Source organism: Tachyglossus aculeatus, chromosome 19, assembly GCF_015852505.1.
Source record: "Tachyglossus aculeatus isolate mTacAcu1 chromosome 19, mTacAcu1.pri, whole genome shotgun sequence".
NCBI classification, from domain to species: domain Eukaryota; kingdom Metazoa; phylum Chordata; class Mammalia; order Monotremata; family Tachyglossidae; genus Tachyglossus; species Tachyglossus aculeatus.
Window position 1 is genome coordinate 18,407,795 of NC_052084.1, and position 17,250 is coordinate 18,425,044.

Below are 17,250 nucleotides of genomic sequence, written 5' to 3' on the forward strand. Positions count from 1 at the left end.
GGACCAAGCTCTATCCACTACACCTGAGGGGTTGGGAGAGGGGATGAATAAAGGGAACAAGTCAGGCTAATGCAGAAGGGACTGGAAGAAGAGGAAAGAAGGGTTTAGTCAGGGAAGGCCTCTTGGAAGAGATAGGCCTTCGATAAGCCTTTGAAGTTGGGGAGAGTGCCGGGTACTTTACTAAGCACTGGGATAGATACAAGCTAATCAGGTTAGACACAGTCCCTGTCCCATCTGGGGCTCACAGTCTTAATCACCATTTTAGAGATGAGGGAACTGAGGCACAGAAAAGTTAAAAGACTTGCCCAAGATCACATAGCAGACAACTAGCAGAGCTGGGATTGGAACCCAGGTCCTCCTGACTCCTAGGTCTGTGCTCTATCCACTAGGCAATTCTGGACATGGGGACAACTGATTTGTTTTCTAAGTAAGAACCCCGATGACCTTAGTCACAGACCTCCTTCCTTCTGTGCAGCCCCGACACCTTGGGAGAGAAATTTTGGCTAAAGGAAACCTGGTAGTGCTGAGGCCCTGTTGTTCCAGGGGCCAGAGAAGAGGCTTTGATTGCTGGAGTTCACCTTAAGCTATTTGCTATCACTGCCCTCAGCACTTATGTACATATCCTTGTACCCTGTCATTTTCCCAACTCTAATTTCTTTCACTGTCTGTCTCCCATTCTAGACTATTATCTCCTTGAGGGCAGGGATTATAATCTACCAACTCCATTGCATTGCAATCTCCCAAACTCTTAGTATATTGCTCTGCACTTAGTAGGTGCTCAACAAATACCACTTGGTTAGAAAGAGGGGTTCTGGAACACCTTCCAGTTTCCCCAGATCCCCCATCACCCCCAAGGTTCAAGTTGCCGCTCTGCCCCCACCAAGGCCTGGGTCTGGAAGCCCATCACCCTGACAGCAAGGAGAGCCTGTGTTTTTCCCTGCCCAAATTCAGAATCGGCCCCCCACCACCACCCCCAATCAGCTTCTGCACCTCATCGCTTCCTAAACACGATTGATCTGATTTCCCTAGCATTACTTCCTGGGAAGATCAGGTGCTTCATTATCTAATGGAGGATTGGATTAGATGAAGAATCAACATCTATTAAGGAGGACATCCTCCTCCCAACGGTGGGTGAGAAATGCAGCTTCAGAAATGGGACGGGGTGCTTCCCTGCAGGCTTGCAGGTTGAGAAAGTGGGGAGTCGAGGTAGGGATTGGTCCGGCTGACTCAGGATTCAGGAGTCCTGAGTCCCAGCTCAACACACACCTCACCATCCTCTTCCTCAACTGTGGAGATTTGGGAAGGTGAGAAGAGGCCTGGTGGGTGACAGAGATGGGTTTGAAGTTGGGGGGCTGTATTTCTGGGTCACCCCATTCCAGAAGCCAAGGACCAGGGGTCCTGGGTTGGTGTTCGCCATCCAAGGGAACAGATTTAGGGTGTCCTGGGATGCGCCTCCCATGTCCTTGAAAGAATAGGATTTTGCAGGCTGTGATACCATAGTTTGGTACACCCACTTTTGTAAATTGTTATTTATGGTATTTGTTAAGCACTTACTATGTGCCAGGCCTTGTATTAAGTGTTGGGATAGATATGAGGTAATTTGTTTGGGTACAGTCCATGTTCCTAATAAGGCTCATAGAATTAATCCTTATTTTACAGATAACCAAGGCTCAACAATGTGAAATCACTTGCCCAAAGTCACGCAGCAGGTGAGTGGCAGAGAGGGATTAGAACCTAGGTCCTTCTGACTCTCAGTCTTGTGCTCTTTTCACTAGGCCACACTGCTTCTCAATGGAAATTTCAATTCAATTAAATTCAGTGGAAGATAGCAATAGAAGCAGCGTGGCTTAATAGATAGAATGTGGGCCTGAAAATCAGAAGGATCTGGATTCTAATCCCAGCTCCCCCACTTGTCTTCTGGGTGACTGTGGGCAAATCCCTTCAATTCTCTGGGCCTCAGCTTCCTCATCTGCATAATAGAGATTCAATATCTGTCCATTCCTGCTTAGACTGTGAGCCCCACCTGGGACCTGATTATCTTTACCTACTCCAGCGCTTAGTATAATACAGGGTTTGGCACATAGTAAGGGCTTAGCAAAAACCACAATTATTATTATTAGTACCACTGTAATAGTTGCTCAGGAATCCAGAGAGGACAGAGGGGGAGTCTGCTCTCAGTCCCTTTCCAGCTCCCTTCTGCTCCACAGATGCGAGTTGCTGAAAATGGCTTCCAGAGGCTTGGCATGAGCAGAGCAGCTGGGACAGAGAGCAGACTACAATCAATGTTTCTCCGCTCCTCAAGAAACTCCAGTGGTTGCCCAGCCACCTCCGCATCAAAAAATAACTCCTCATCAATGGCTTTAAAGCACTCAATCACGTTGCTACTTTCCTTCTACAACCCAGCCTGCACACTTCACTCCTCTATTGCTGACCTTCTCACTGTGTCTCGATCTTGCCTGTCTCGCCACCAACCCCTAGCCCATGTCCTGCCTCTGGCCTGGAATGCCCTCCCTCCTCAAATCCAACAGACAATTACTCTCCCCAACTTCAAAGTCTTACTGAGGGCACATCTCCTCTAAGAGGCCTTCCCTGAATAAGCCCCCCTTTCCTCCTCTCCCTCTCCCTTCTTTGGAACCCTGACTTGCTCCCTTTGTTCATCTTCCCACTCAGCCCCACAGCACATGCGTACATATAATAATAATAATAATGACATTTATTAAGCGCTTACTATGCGCAAAGCACTGTTCTAAGAGCTGAGGAGGTTACAAGGTGATCAGGTTGTCCCCCAAGGAGCTCACAATCTTAATCCCCATTTTACAGTTGAGGGAACTGAGGCCCAGAGAAGTGAAGTGACTTGCTCAAAGTCACACAGTTGACAACTGGCGGAGCCGGGATTTGAACCCATGACCCCTGAATCCAAAGCCTGTGCTCTTTCCACTGAGCCACGCTGCTTCTCTTAGCCATGCTGCTTCTCTGTACATTACATATCTGTAATTTATTTATTTATATTAGCGTCCATCTCCCCCTCTAGACTGTAAGCTCTCTGTGGGCAGGGACTGTGTCTATTGTCATATTGTACTCTCCAAAGCCTTTAGTATAGTTCTCTGCACACAGTAAGTGCTCAATAAATACAACTGAATGAATGACTGACAATGAAAGGTCTCAGGGTTGGGTGAGGGGTGGCAGATAGGAAGGTTGAGATACTTAGAAGCAGATCAGAATGACCAGAGACACCGGCAAGCCTGTTGTACTCACCATTGCTCTTGGAGTTTTTTTTTAATCCTGATTCTGTAATGAATGGAGGGTCTGAGAGACCCTCAGGGCTTTCCTCATAAAACCCGAGTGCAGCAGTTCATAAACCTTCTGTTTTCCATTCATCCGATTTTGGTAAGTTACACTGCTCCTCAGGCCTGCTAACTCAATACCCTTGACTCTCTCCCTTCTTCCCCGCCCCCCACCAAAAGCTATTAGCCTCCCAGAGCTTCACATTAGTCACCAATGTGTATTCTATGTCAATTTTTCAATTCCTGTCAACTGACAAGGCAGCTCTCTACTATTTTGGAGGGGACTCAGCTAGAATGTGCCTGTAATTTGTTATATTGTACCCTCCTAAGTGTTTAGTACAGTGCTGTGAGCACAGCAAGAACTCAGTAAATATGATTGGTTGACAAACTCTGAAGGAGAGATTCAAGTATAAATGCAAAGGCACAACCAAGAACCCCAGAACACCAAGCCAACCCCCATGGCCTATGAGAAGCAGCATAGCCTAGTGGATAGAGCCCAGGCCTGAGAGTCAGAAGGACCTGGGTTCTAATCCTGGCTCTGCCATTTGTCAGCTGCGAGACCTTGGACAACTCACTTCACTTCTCTGTGCTTCAGTTACCTCATTTGTAAATTGGGGATTAAGACTGTGAGCCCCGTGTGGGACAGGGACTGTGTCCAACCTGATTAGGTTGTATCTACCCCAGCGCTTAGTACAGTGCCTGGCTATAGTAAGCACTTAAGCAATACCATGAAAAAAGAAGTGAGGAACAGGGTTTAGAAACCATGGCCTCTGGCTCTCAGGCCCATGCTTTATCCACTGGGCCATGCAGCTGGGTGCACAGATCTCTCTACTCCCACACTGTCCCCTTGGTAGGAGCCTATGTGGTTCAGACCAGTTATGCTGTCTCTGACAGTGGTTAAAAGATGGTGTAGTGGATTCCTTCTTTGGACATTCCTCCCGAGTAGGGTGGATGCAAAGGATCTCCTAGCACTCACTCTCTCTCTCTCTCTCTTTCTCTCTCTCTCTCTCTCTCTCTCTCTCTCTCTCTCTCTCTCTCTCTCTCTTCCCTTTCAAGGTCTGCTCATCCATGCATAAATGAGGAAACTGAGATGCAGAGAAATTAAACGACTTGTCCAAGGTCACCCAGCAAGCACTAACTTGTTATGGGCAGGGAATGTGTCTATTATTATATTAAACATTTAGTACAATGCTTTGCATACACTAAGCGCTCAATAAATATGATTGAATGAATGAATATTGTACTCCCCCAAGCACTTAGTACAGTGCTTTGCACACAGTAAGTGCTCAATAAATACGACTGAATGAACGAAGTGGCGGAGGCTGGATTAGAACTCAGGTTCCCTGACACTCAGGCCTGTGATCTTTCCATTAGGCTACGCTGCTTCTCAGAAAAGAGAGTGCAAGACTCCTACGAGCAATAGGGCTCTAAGCTGTAACCTTGTTGAGGGCAGGGAACATGTCTATCAGCTCTGTTTGCATGCATTCCCCCAAGTGCTTAATACAGTGCTCTGCACATAGTGAGAGCTCAAGAAATACCACTGAGTGAGAAGCACAACTTGGGTGGGTGTTGGAGGAGATCTATCAGCTAACTCCAGGGAAAGCCATTTTTGATCATCAAAATTCCCACAAGAAAACCGATTCTTCTTCAGTATTGGAAAGCCACTTCAGAGAAATGTCTCTCCATCCGATAGATCGCAAGACACTCAAAACAGTTCAGAACATTGATAGAGAAAGCCAAGACTGTCCAACTTCAACAGAAGAGTCTCAGACATTAAACTTCCAACAGTCAAGATGGGGAAAAAAAAAAGGTCTTGTCCAGACAGATGAAAAAATTGAAAAAAAAAATGATGATGTGAAGTAAAGGAAAAACTGCAGAGAGAATTATAGGAGGTGGGATACGGATTACTGTTTCGCTAAAGAACCAGGTAGCTGACTCAAGTGTTTAAGCAGAATGAAGTGCTTGCTCCATCTTTGGCCATGTTTGAACTTTTTAAGGGGGAAATATAAAACCTTTTCAGCAGCTGTGACTTCCACCAGGCCAAAGAGGGCCCAGCTTAATAGTAATAATAATAATAATGGCATTTGCTTAGCATTTACTATGTGCCAAGCTCTGCAAATATCATAAAAAAAAAATAGAGGTGGGAATGTCCTTTTGAATACGGATTTCAATCTGGATATGTGGCAATGAAGTGGCGTTGAGTCATCCATTCATCGAGTAAAGGCTTTTTATGATTTTCTTTTGCCGTTATGCAGTCTCGGACTCATTTTTCATTGGGTGAACAGAAAGTGACCAGGATGCGTTTCTCTCTGTGGGAATTTAGGCTAGTATTAATAATAATGATACTAATAATAGACTTTGTTAAGTATTTACTCTGTGCCAAGCACTGTAGCAAACTCTGGGGTAAAGTAAATTAATCTGGCCAGACACCGACCCCACACCATATGAGGTTCACAGTCTAATGGGGAGGGAGGACAGGAATTGAACCCCCATTTTACAGATGAGGAAATTGGGGCACAGAGAAATGAAGTGACTTACCTCAGGTCACACAGGAGGCAAGTGGCAGAGCCAGGATTAGAACCCATGAACTCCAACTAGCAGGCCCGTGATCTACCCACTATGTCATGCTGCTTCTCTCTGAGTCCAGGATCCAAGGAGAGCCACCAGGTCTCTTCAACTGATCTGGTGTAGCTTTGGGTCATAGACTGTGAATCCCATGTGGGCAAGGACTGTATCCTATATGGTTGTCTTACAACTACCCCAGTGCGTAACGCAGTGCTTGGTACATAGGAAGCACTTAAATGGTGCAGCTGGGTGGAGATTACCTAACTCACCGGTGAGGCCTCTTTGTATTTCAGCTACTGAAGTGGACCAAGGATTCAGGTATTTAGTTCGTCAGGAATGCATGAGCAGAATATGACGTGCTGTCTTCCAGTTGTTGCTAGTCGGGAAGTCTTGTCTTAGGAAGCCCAGGGCACTGTAAGCCTGTTGTGGGCAGGGATTGTCTCTATTTGTTGCTGAATTGCACTTCCCAAGCTCTTGGTAAAGTGCTCTGCACACAGTAAGCGTTCCATAAATACAACTGAATGAATGAACCCACCATCATTGCAGAGTCAGGCAAGAAAAGCTTCTCTGCCGATGCTTCGGAGTTATCGGGAGACACGAAGCGGCTCACCTTGAGTTTACCCTTGAGCAGTGTGTTCTCTTAGAGACTATGGTGGGAACTTTTATTTTATGGCATTTGTTAAGCAGGTCCTTTGTGTCAAGCACAGTCCTAAGCACTGGTGTAATAATAATAATAATAATGGCTTTTATTAAGCACTTACTATGTGCTAAGCACTGTTCTAAGCATGAGGAGGATACAAGATAATCAGGTTTTCCCATGTGGGGCTCACAGTCTTCATCCCCATTTTACAGATGAGGTAACTGAGGCCCAGAGAAGTTAAGTGACTTGCCAAAAGTCACACAGCTGACAAGTGGTGGAGCCGTGATTTGAACCCATGACCTCTGACTCCAGTGTCCATGCTCCCTCCCCTGAGCCAATCAGGTTGAACATATCTGTGTCCCACAGGGCCTCAAACTCTGCATCACTGTTAACATCAATGGTATTTATTGAGAACTTAACAATAATAATAATAACAATAATTATGGTACTTTGTAAGCGCTTACTATGTGCTAAGCATTGTTCTAAACTATGAAGTAGATACAAGTTAATCAGGTTAGATACAGTCCTTGTCCCACATGGAGTTCACACTCTTAATATGGGAAGTACACTGCGAAGCAGTGTAGCTCAGTGGAAAGAGAACGGGCTTGGGAGTCAGAGGTCATGAGTTCTAATCCCGGCTCCGCCACTTGTCAGCTGTATGACTTTGGGCAAGTCACTTAACTTCTCTGTGCCTCAGTTACCTCATCTGTAAAATGGGGGTTAGGATTGTGACCCCATGTGGGACAACCTGATCATCTTGTATCCCCCCAGCACTTAGAACAGTGCTCTGCACATAGTAAGCGCTTAACAAATACCATCATATCATTATTATCATTAATCCCCATTTTGCAGATGAGGGAATTGAGACACAGAGAAGTTGAATTACTTGCACAAGGTCTCACAGCAGACGAGTGGGGAGCTGGGATGAACTGTATGCAGAGCACTTACTAAGCTCATGGGAGCCGACAAATGTAACAAGAGTCAATAGACATGTTCCCTGCCCACAATGAGGTTATAGTCTAGAGGGGCTGGGCTTCCCAGGGTGGACTGGGATTAAGGCCCGGGAATGATCCTGTCCTGAGCCGGCAGACATGTGAGGGGAGAGGGCAAAATCTGACTGCTTCGTAGACATGGCCCCATATTTCAGCTGCTCCCGAGTTGTTTTGGGAGGCTTTCTATGGTATTCATTAAGCACTTACTATATGCCAGGCACTCTTGTAAGTGCTGGGGTAGATTCGAGTTAATCAGGTTGGACAGAGTCCATGTTCCACATGGGGCTCACAGCTTTAATCCCCATTTTACAGATGAGGGAACTGAAGCCCAGAGAAGTGAAGTGACTTACCCAACGTCACACAGCAGGCAAGGGGCAGAGCTGGGATTAGAATCCTAAACTCACTGTGGACAGGAAATCTGTTTATTGTTATACTGTACTCTCCTAAGTGCTTAGTACAGTGCGTTGTACACAGTAAGCACCCAATAAATATGATTGAATGAATGAATGAATGAAAGATCCTTCTGATTCCCAGGCCCATGCTCAGTCCACTAGGCCAAGCTATTTTGACCCTGCTAAGAGGCAAATTCAAAGTTCTGAAGAATTGTGTCAAGGGGATTCTGGGGAGGGGTTTTAGTCTGTTGATAACCCTGTGGGTGGGCAACTCTGGCCATCTGTAAGACAAAATGGTTTCCTCTAGCCAGATCTTTGCCATGAATCCAAAACAGTTCAGTTCTCCCCAATTCCCAAGCTCTGATGTACAGTGTAAGCACTAAAGCAGAATTGCCCTGGGGTTATAAGTGGATAAGGCCAACTTCCTCAAATTATGGGTGCCAGCTAAACTGTTCTAATTGCGTCACGCTTCTGTTAATTTTTGTCCTTTCTCAGTGGGATTTTTTCCAGTTTTTACAGTCACCTTCCTGGACAACAATCGGTCACATTCCACGAAGAAGAAAAATTTTTGTTTGACACTATGTGCTAAGAACTGTACTAAGCACTGAGGTAGATATAAGCATATGGGGCCGAGTCCCTGTTCCACATAGGTTTCACAGTCTAAGGGTGAGGGAGAACAGGTATCTTATCCCCATTTTACAGATCAATCAATGGTATTTATTAAGCACTTACTACATGCAGAGCACTGTACCAAGCACTCTGTACAGATGAGGGAACCGAGACACAGAGATGCTTAAGTGACTTGCCAAAGGTCACACAGCAGGCAAGAGGCAGGGCCAGGATTAGAACCCAGACATTGGCCCATTTTACTGAGCTAGTGGTCCACAGTGGCCCCAGAAGCTTTTGAGTTCTTGAAACAGAGCTTCTCCTCAGTGCTTAATTAGCCCACGGGTATGGGACCATGGCCATGTGCCCTGGAGGAGGGTAAAAGCTCATTTTGGATAGAGATCTCATCTACCATGTCTGTTGTATTGTACTCTCCCGATTGCTCAGTACAATGCTTTCCCAGATCTGTGCTCTAACCATTCAGCTTCTCGAGCAAGAGAACTCTATAATAACATTAGTATTTGCAGCAGTAGAAGCTGTGGCATTTATCAAAGCCCCCATTTGGTGTAATGCTCTGTACTGGGTGTTTAGGAAGTACATATTAACAAAGTGATGCATCCCTTGTCTATGAGGAACTTAGACTGTACTAAGGAAGGCAAGCATAAAAATATTTACAATTCAAGGGGTCATAAGGGTGCTAAAGAGGTTGTATTAAGTACGTAAGGAGCAGAGCTGGCTAAAGGTATGTTATGGTTCAGGGTGCTGGGAAATTAATTGGAGAAAGTTTGTTGGAGTAGGTGGGATTTGAGCCTGGGAATTACTGTGGTCCTTTTTTATTTAAATGGTATTTAAGTGCTTACTATTTATTCATTCATTCAATCATACTTATTGAGTGCTTACGCGTGCAAAGCATTGTAAGCACTCTGATTGCTTGGGAGAATACTCTATAACAATAAACAGACACGTTCCCTGCCCAAAAGGAGCTTACAGCCTAGAGATATACTAGCCACTGTGCTAAGCGCTGGGGTAGATACAAGATAATTAGGCTGGACACCCTTTTTTTTTTAAGTGGAATGAGCACATGCCTTTTTAAGGTCTTTATTCCCAAAGACTGAATGGATCCTCATTTTTGCCTTTAGAATGTGTCGCATTTTAAGCATATGTGTGTGACATTTTCATATCAGGATTCAGTATTTCCAAAAATCCTTCATCTTACAAATGCAAGATGAGAAGCACTTTGGTTTAGTGGATAAAGCATAGCCCTGGGAGTCAAAAAGACCTGGGTTCTAATCCTGGCTCTGCCACTTGTCTGCTGTGTGACTTTGGACAAGTCACAACTTCTCTGGGCCTCAGTTCCCTCATCAGTAAAATCGGGATTAAGAATGTGAACCCCATGTGGGACGTAAATGTGCCAACCTGATTACCTTGTATTTACCTCAATGCTCAGTACAGTGCCTGATACATAGTAAGTGTTTAACAGATACCATTAAAAAAATTCAGGCAGGCATTTAGAGAAATGTCACCACTATAAGAAAAGCTTCAGATAGATAAAGGAATGCAAATAAATGCTGGTGGAAAAATTCTGGATGGTAGAAAAGTAGTAATTAAGTCTGTGTCTCAAGTGTCTTCAGACTAATAGATTAGGACAGCTTTCTTTGAATTCTACATACCGTATTGACTCAGTGCAATCCTTTACTTGAGATAAGATTGATTTAACAACTACATATTTTCAGGCCCTAAAATTGGCAATTTATTTTTTATGTTTAATTGAAATAACGTTTAAGTGGTTATTCAGAATTGGTTACATTGGAGTAATGGCTTGGTCTATTAGAGCTGCAGAGCTGAATCACAGGAGGATGGGTGAGGGGAGATTGAGACAATTTGAGATTCTTGTGTGTCAAAAAAAATATTAAGGATGTTCTGGAAACCCTCATCTAAAAACGTTTTATTCAACCCCCTTGGGTTAAGCTAAACTTTAGTTTGGACACATTATTGTTATTGTTATTATTATCATTATTATTGTTATTACTATTCATGGTATTTGTTAAGTGATTTGTATGAGCCAGGCACTGTACTGAACACTGGGGTAGATACAAGCTAACCAGATTGGACACAGTCCATACTCAATGTGGGGCTCACAGTCTTACATTTTATAGATGAGAGAACTGAGGCACAGAGAAGTGAAGTGATTTGCCCAAGGTCACACAGCAGATAAATGGCAGAGCCGGGTTTAGAACCGAGGCCCTCTGTCTCCCAGGCCCGTTTTCTTTCCACTAGGCTCAGCCACTTCAACAGTGACAATTCGCAACGCATTCCTTCTTCCTCACCTCGATTAGTTCCTGTTTCTGTGCTCCTGGACTCCTTCTCTGGATCTCTAGGTCAAGTAGGTCTAAGAATAATGATAATAATCCCATTGTAATATTAGGTAAACCCTATGTTCCAAACACTGTAGAATATGCCATACAATCAGGTCAGATGCAGTTCCTGTCCCATTTGAGAACTCCCAGTCCAAGTGGGGGGAGAACAGGTATTCTATCCCCATTTTACTGATGAGGAAACTGAGGTAAAGAGAATTGAAGGGACTTGAGCAAGCTCACACAGCAGTAAAGTGGCAGAACGGGATTAGAACAAAGATCCTCTGACTTCTAGGCTGGTGCTTTTTCTGTTAGGCCACACTGTCTTCCCATCCCGTTTGTAGGCCCCCTCCCCACCCCCTGCATAGGCCCTGCTCAATTTCTCAGCCCTGCGGTCTCCGCTTATCTCAGGGAGGCTGGTTGTCACTATGTGGCTTATAGTGGCTGGTTGTCTCTGGAGCAGGTGGCGTGAAGCAGGGGAATGTTTAAGAGATTTAAGAAGTGTTTAAGTAGGATAACCTCCAGGGTCAGTCGAGTTCACGTGTTCTTTCATTCCTCGGAACCTGTCTGCTGATTCACGTCCTGGACAGGATGATCTTTTCAGTACCAATACATTTCCCCCCTGGGGCAAAAAGGCTCCTTCAGGCAGCCCAGTCCTGGCAAAGAAAAAATCCAAATTCATCAGATACTTCCTCCCACAATCGATCGTACTTATTGACTATGAGCTGAGTACTGGGGTTCTCCCCCTCTAGTCTGTGAGCTCATTGGTGGTTGAAAATGTGAGTGCGTTGGTTGCATTGTACTCTCCCAAGTGCTTAGTACAGTGCTCTGCACATGACGAGTGCTCAATAAGTACGATTGATTGATTGATCAATATGACAGAGTTGGTAGACACATATCCTGTCCACAATGAGATTACAGTCTACGAGGGGGAATCCTAGAATTGCTAAAGGAATAGAAGAGGGAGGATTTGGGTGGAGAGATTAGAGATAACAGATATCTTTGATATCTTTGGCTCAATGCTTTGCTGGCCTGAACTTCAGCTTGGAAGGACTCCTCATTCCTGTGGTTTCTCTTTGGATGCCATCCTGGCATAGTGGATAGAGGACAGGCTTGGGAGTCAGAAGAACCTGACACTGAACCAAGTACTGTACTAAGAGCCGGGGTAATAATAATAATAATAATAATAATAATAATAATAATAATAATAATAATAATATTAATGGTATTTGTTAAGCACTTGCTATGTGCCAGGCACTATACTGAGCGCTGGGGTGGATTTAAGCTGATCAAGTTGGACACTGTCCATGTCCCACATGGGGTTCACAACTTTAATCCCCATTTTGTAGATGAGGGAAGCAAATCGGGTTGGACAAAGTCCCTGTTCCACATAGGGTTTGCACTCTTAATCCCCATTTTACAGATGAAGGAATTGAGGCACAGAGAAGTGAGGTGACTTGCCCAAGGCCACCCAGAAGACATGGGGTGGGGCTGGGATTAGAACCCATGACCCTCTGATTCCCAGGCCTGTATTCATGTTCAATATGCTCTTCCATGCTGTTTCCCATGTATACAAGGTAATCAGGTTGGCCCTTGTTCCACTCGGGGCTCACAATCTAATGATACAATAATAATAATGGCATTTATTAAGCACTTACTATGTACAAAGCACTGTTCTAAGCACTGGGGAGGTTATAAGGTGATCAGGTTATCCCATAAGAGGCTCACAGTCTTAATCCCCATTTTACAATGAGGTAACTGAGGCACAGAGAAGTTCAGTGACTTGCCCAAGGTCACATACCTGACAATTGATGGAGCGGGATTTGAACCCACGACCTCTGACTCCCAAGCCTGGGCTCTTTCCACTGAGCCACGCTCCTTCTCTATAAGAGTAGGGCATTTATTAAGCACTTACTATGTGTAAAGCACTGTTCTAAGTTCTGGGGAGGCTACAAGGTGATCAGGTTGTCCCACGGGGGGCTCACAGTCTTAATCCCCATTTTACCGATGAGGTAACTGAGGCACAAAGAAGTTAAGTGACTTGCCCAAAGTCACACAGCTGACCATTGGCAGAGCCGGGATTTGAACCCATGGCCTCTGACTCCAAAGCTCTTTCCACTGAGCCAAGCTGCTTCTCATCCTAGGATATCCTAGGATAAGGACTGAGTGACACTGTGTTTGAACACATTTCCTGCCCCTAGGGCATCACTATGACACATGGACTAGAATTAAACCCTGGAAGAGTGAACAAGGTCCATAATTCCCCATACCCAGGTTTTAGATCTCTCCCTTATTCCCAGCTCCATAGCTGTTTTATTCTGATTTTCTCTCTGCACCAACTTTTAAGCCTATCAGTAAGAAAACCCTCAAAGACTCCAATAGGGTTGATTGATTGCATTAGAGAAATAAGAGGTAGACAGATAAAAGCTATTGGGTAACGGTTCTCAAGCATTTCCTTTCTCCCTGGTTACTGGGTATGTGTCGGCACCTTGGCTATCAGAGATCAGTCAATCAATAAATCAATGGTATATATTGAGAGCTTACGTAGCTCTTGGAAGAGTATGATATAAGAGAATTAGCAGACACGTTCCCTGCCCTTAATAAGCTTATGGCATACAGAATGTTAGGATCATATTCCCCTTTTAATTTGAAGCATTAGTTGTGATCATATTGAATCCACCCCTATGTGGATATTGGATGACAGTAGAAAGCGCCTAGTGGAAAGAGCACAGGGTTGGGAGGCAGAGGACCTGGGTTCTAATTCTGCCCGCCACGTCTGCTTTGGGACTCTGAGCAAGTCACTTCACTTCTCTTTTCCTCAGTTCCCTCATCTGCAAAATGGGGATTAAAGTTGTGAACCCCATATGGAACATGGACTGTGTCCAACTTGATCAGCTTATATCTACCCCAGCACTTAGTACGGTGCCTGGCACAGAGTAAGTACTTAACAAATGCCATCTGGGAAACAAAAAGAGGGACTTTCCTCTCATTCAGCATTTTTCTTGAAACAGCCACCCGTGGAGTATTCACTATCTCTCTCATGGATGAAAGGTGGAAGATGGAAGATGGAAGATGGATGGAGATGGAAGGCTCCTCTCAGGGTCACAACTGGAGAGTTTCCAGACTCTACCAGTCTCGGCTATGGGAGGGAGAATCAAGCAGAGGCCTACCCATTCTACTCCTAGTTTGGACAGCTGCTAGCGAATGGAAGGTAATCTGCTACAAGTCAAAACTCACCCATGCTGGGCAGCAGCGTCACAGGCGAGAGTCGAGGACAGAGACTCAAGTTTACTGCGCAGAAGGCGGTGATGGTAAACCACTTCTGGATTTTTACCAAGAAAACTCTATGGATCCCCCTACCAGAATGACTGCAGATGGAGAGAGGGGTGTTCTGGGAGAGATGTGTCCGTGGTGTCTCTTTGGGTCGGAAACAACTCGACAGCATAAAACAAGACAAGAAAGACGGAGGAATCTTATATGGGGGACAGGAGCTGTTAATAGATTCTCCCCCACCCCTCCCAGATACCGGCCACAGAGATTGGGTACCAATTTAGGGCTGGGTGGACCAGCATTGATACCCTGAGAAATTGCTAATAGGCCTTCGGAGAAAATCCTTTGGTCCTTAATCAGTCAAGACAAGAGACACAAGAAGCAGCATGGCCTAGTGGATAGACCACAGGCCTCAGACTCAGAAAGACGTGGATTCTAATCCCGGCTCAGCCACAAGTCTGCTGTGTGACCTCAGGCAAGACATTTAACTTCTCCGGGCCTCAGTTCCCTCATCTCTAAAATGGTGATTAAGACTGTGAACCCCATGTGGGACAGGGACTGTGTCCAGCCTAACTTGAATCTACCCCACAGCTGGCACATAGTCAGCGTTCAACAGAATACCACACAAAATAAGACTCTTCAAGAGGGAGAAGAAATATTTAATCCCCATCGTGAGACAAGGAAACTGAGGTCCAGAGAAATGAAATGGCTTGCACAAGGTTGCACAGCACGCAAGCAGCAGAGGCAAAATTTGAACCCAGGTCCTCTGACTCCAGGGACCTGCTCCTTTTTCCTTAGGCCATACGGCTTCCCATTTCTCAACAACTCTATTTCCTCCTGGGACTTGGGCATAGGGGTTGCAGGAAGTGGGGACCGTGAGGCATGCTGGTTGTCAGAGACGACTGAGAAGATGGTGAAATTGCAGTCTGTGCAAAGCTGAAGCCCAGACCACAGATGATAAGCATGTGACTATGGAGCACAATGGTAATAACCATAAAATATAGTGCAGTCTCATTAGTTTCTAATTAGGTCCTAGAAGAGGCTTTTTGAAATGTCTTCCTCTTTCCTTTCTTCTACCCTCCCTCCCTTATCTGGGGAGTTTGGGGAACACCCAGGGGTGACGTGTAGGGAAGGCAGGTGGGGTGACACAGATGGAGGTCTCTGGGGACCTGAAAAACCAACATTATTCCTGAAACCAAAGAGCGAAACCCGCTCCCGGTCAGATTCTCCAGGAGAACATCTGTCCGAAGCTGGGATTCTTGGCAGCGATGTCTAATTAGATCATTATTCATTTGGCTATGGAGCGGGTGAAGAGAGAAGAGGCGCAGGAGTCAGTATGAAGAGAAGTCTGTAGCAGGCCCTGTTGTTTTGGCCCTAAGAAGACATTCATCTCCCAACTTCCTTAACAGTTCTGTCATTTCCCCACTAGAAGCACTGAGGCATCTTTATTCACACCCATTCGCCCCCACCAAGTCGCTTGGGGATCTTTTGATTCCTGGAAAGGGCCATGGTTCAGTCTTGGGCCAGGCTGAAGGGTTGGGCTCTCTGGTTTTCAAATGGGGTAAAGTTCAGCTGAGGTGAAGCCTGGGGACTGAAAGGGTCTGACAGGTGTTTGGCCTTGGGGGGCAGCAGCCTCTTGGGGTGCCAGTGCTGTGTGACCTAGGGCAAATCACTTAACTTCCCTGTACCTCAGTTATCTCATCTGTAAAATGGGGATTAAGACTCTGAGCTCTTCCTGAACCATGGACTGTGTCCAACCTGATTAGTTGGTCCCTACCCCAGCACTTAGTACGGTAGACTGGAAGCTCGTAGTGGGCAGGGAATGTGTCTGATGTATTGTTACATAGTACTCTCCCAAGCGCTTAGTGCAGTGCTCTGCACACAGTAAGAGCTCAATAAATACAACTGACTGGCTAGAGCATAGTAAGTGCTTAACAAATACTCACAACTTCTCTGTGCCTCAGTTACCTCATTTGTAAAATGAGGATTGAAACTGTGAGCCCCATGCAGGACAAGGGACTGCGTTGAACCCAATTTGCCTGTATCCACCCCAGCACTTAGTACAGTATCTGGCACATAATAAGCGCTTAACAAATACCACAATTATTATTATTATTGTTAAATGCCAAAAAAATAAAATAAAATAAGGAGAGTTTGAACTGGTTCAGAGATGCCCCTTGCTGTCCACAAGAGGGACTCATGTAGTCTTGCAAATTGCTTTTACAAACAATGCTGTGCTGTTGATTCTACTGAGCCTGGAAAATATTTCTGTTCCTGGCTAATTCCCAGTGCCTCTCCATCTCTGCCCTCCCCGTTCCCAACACAAAGACTCAGGGAATGCTTTCAAGCCCACTCTACATTGCCACAAGCCCCCACCCCACCTTCCACCCGGATTGGAGCAGACCATCCCCTTAGAATCTGAAGCACCATGCATTTATACATTCAGTTGTATTTATTGAACAATGATTGTGTGCAGAGCACTGTACGAAGCTCCTGGGCAAGTACAATTCAACAAAAAACAGATGCATTCCTTGCCCAAAATGACCATACAGTCTAGAGGGAGAGAGAGGGTAGAGGTAGAGGCTGTTTGGCTTTAGGAAGCCCCTGTGGGTTTTATTAGTCCCTTTGCCTGATTTTGTTTACGTCTCTTTGATTTCTTTAAGGTGGAGGCCCCACACAGGCCTGAATGGTTGCTTCTGTCTAGGGCTGAAAAAGAAAATTTGAGAGGGCCTGAGGTGGAGTGTGTCTACCAACTCTGATGTATTGCATTCTGCCAAACACTTAGTACAGTGCTCTGCACACAGTGAGTGCTCAATAAATACAATTAATGGATGGACTGATCTCACAAACAAGGGGAGTTCGCCAGCAAGCAGGATGACTCTCTGCTCAAATGCCTCAGAACTTTCTCCTCTTCCCCCAAGAGATTAATCGGTGGTGTTTATTGAACATTTACTATGTGAGGAGCACTGTATTAAGTGCTTGGGAGCGTACAGTACAATGAAGTTCACAGACATGATCTCTGTTCTCAAGGAGCTTACGATCTAGTGGGTAATAATTGTGGCAGTTCTCAGGGAATGAAGGGGGTGGAATCCAGGTGAAGCACTGTGGTTTAGTAGAAAGAGCTTGAGCCTGGGAGTCAGAAGATCT

General features: G+C 45.3%; 1 protein-coding gene and 1 non-coding gene across 2 annotated transcripts in view; one reads left to right on the forward strand and one right to left on the reverse strand.

Moving 5' to 3' along the window:
- Nucleotides 1–17,250, reverse strand: part of MOCS1 (molybdenum cofactor synthesis 1) — a 135,523-nt gene that overhangs the window by 43,864 nt on the left and 74,409 nt on the right. The gene's annotated exons all lie outside the window — the stretch shown is intronic.
- Nucleotides 13,924–14,060, forward strand: LOC119941103. The gene has a single exon (XR_005455133.1). It is a non-coding gene; the product is annotated as a small nucleolar RNA SNORA7 (small nucleolar RNA).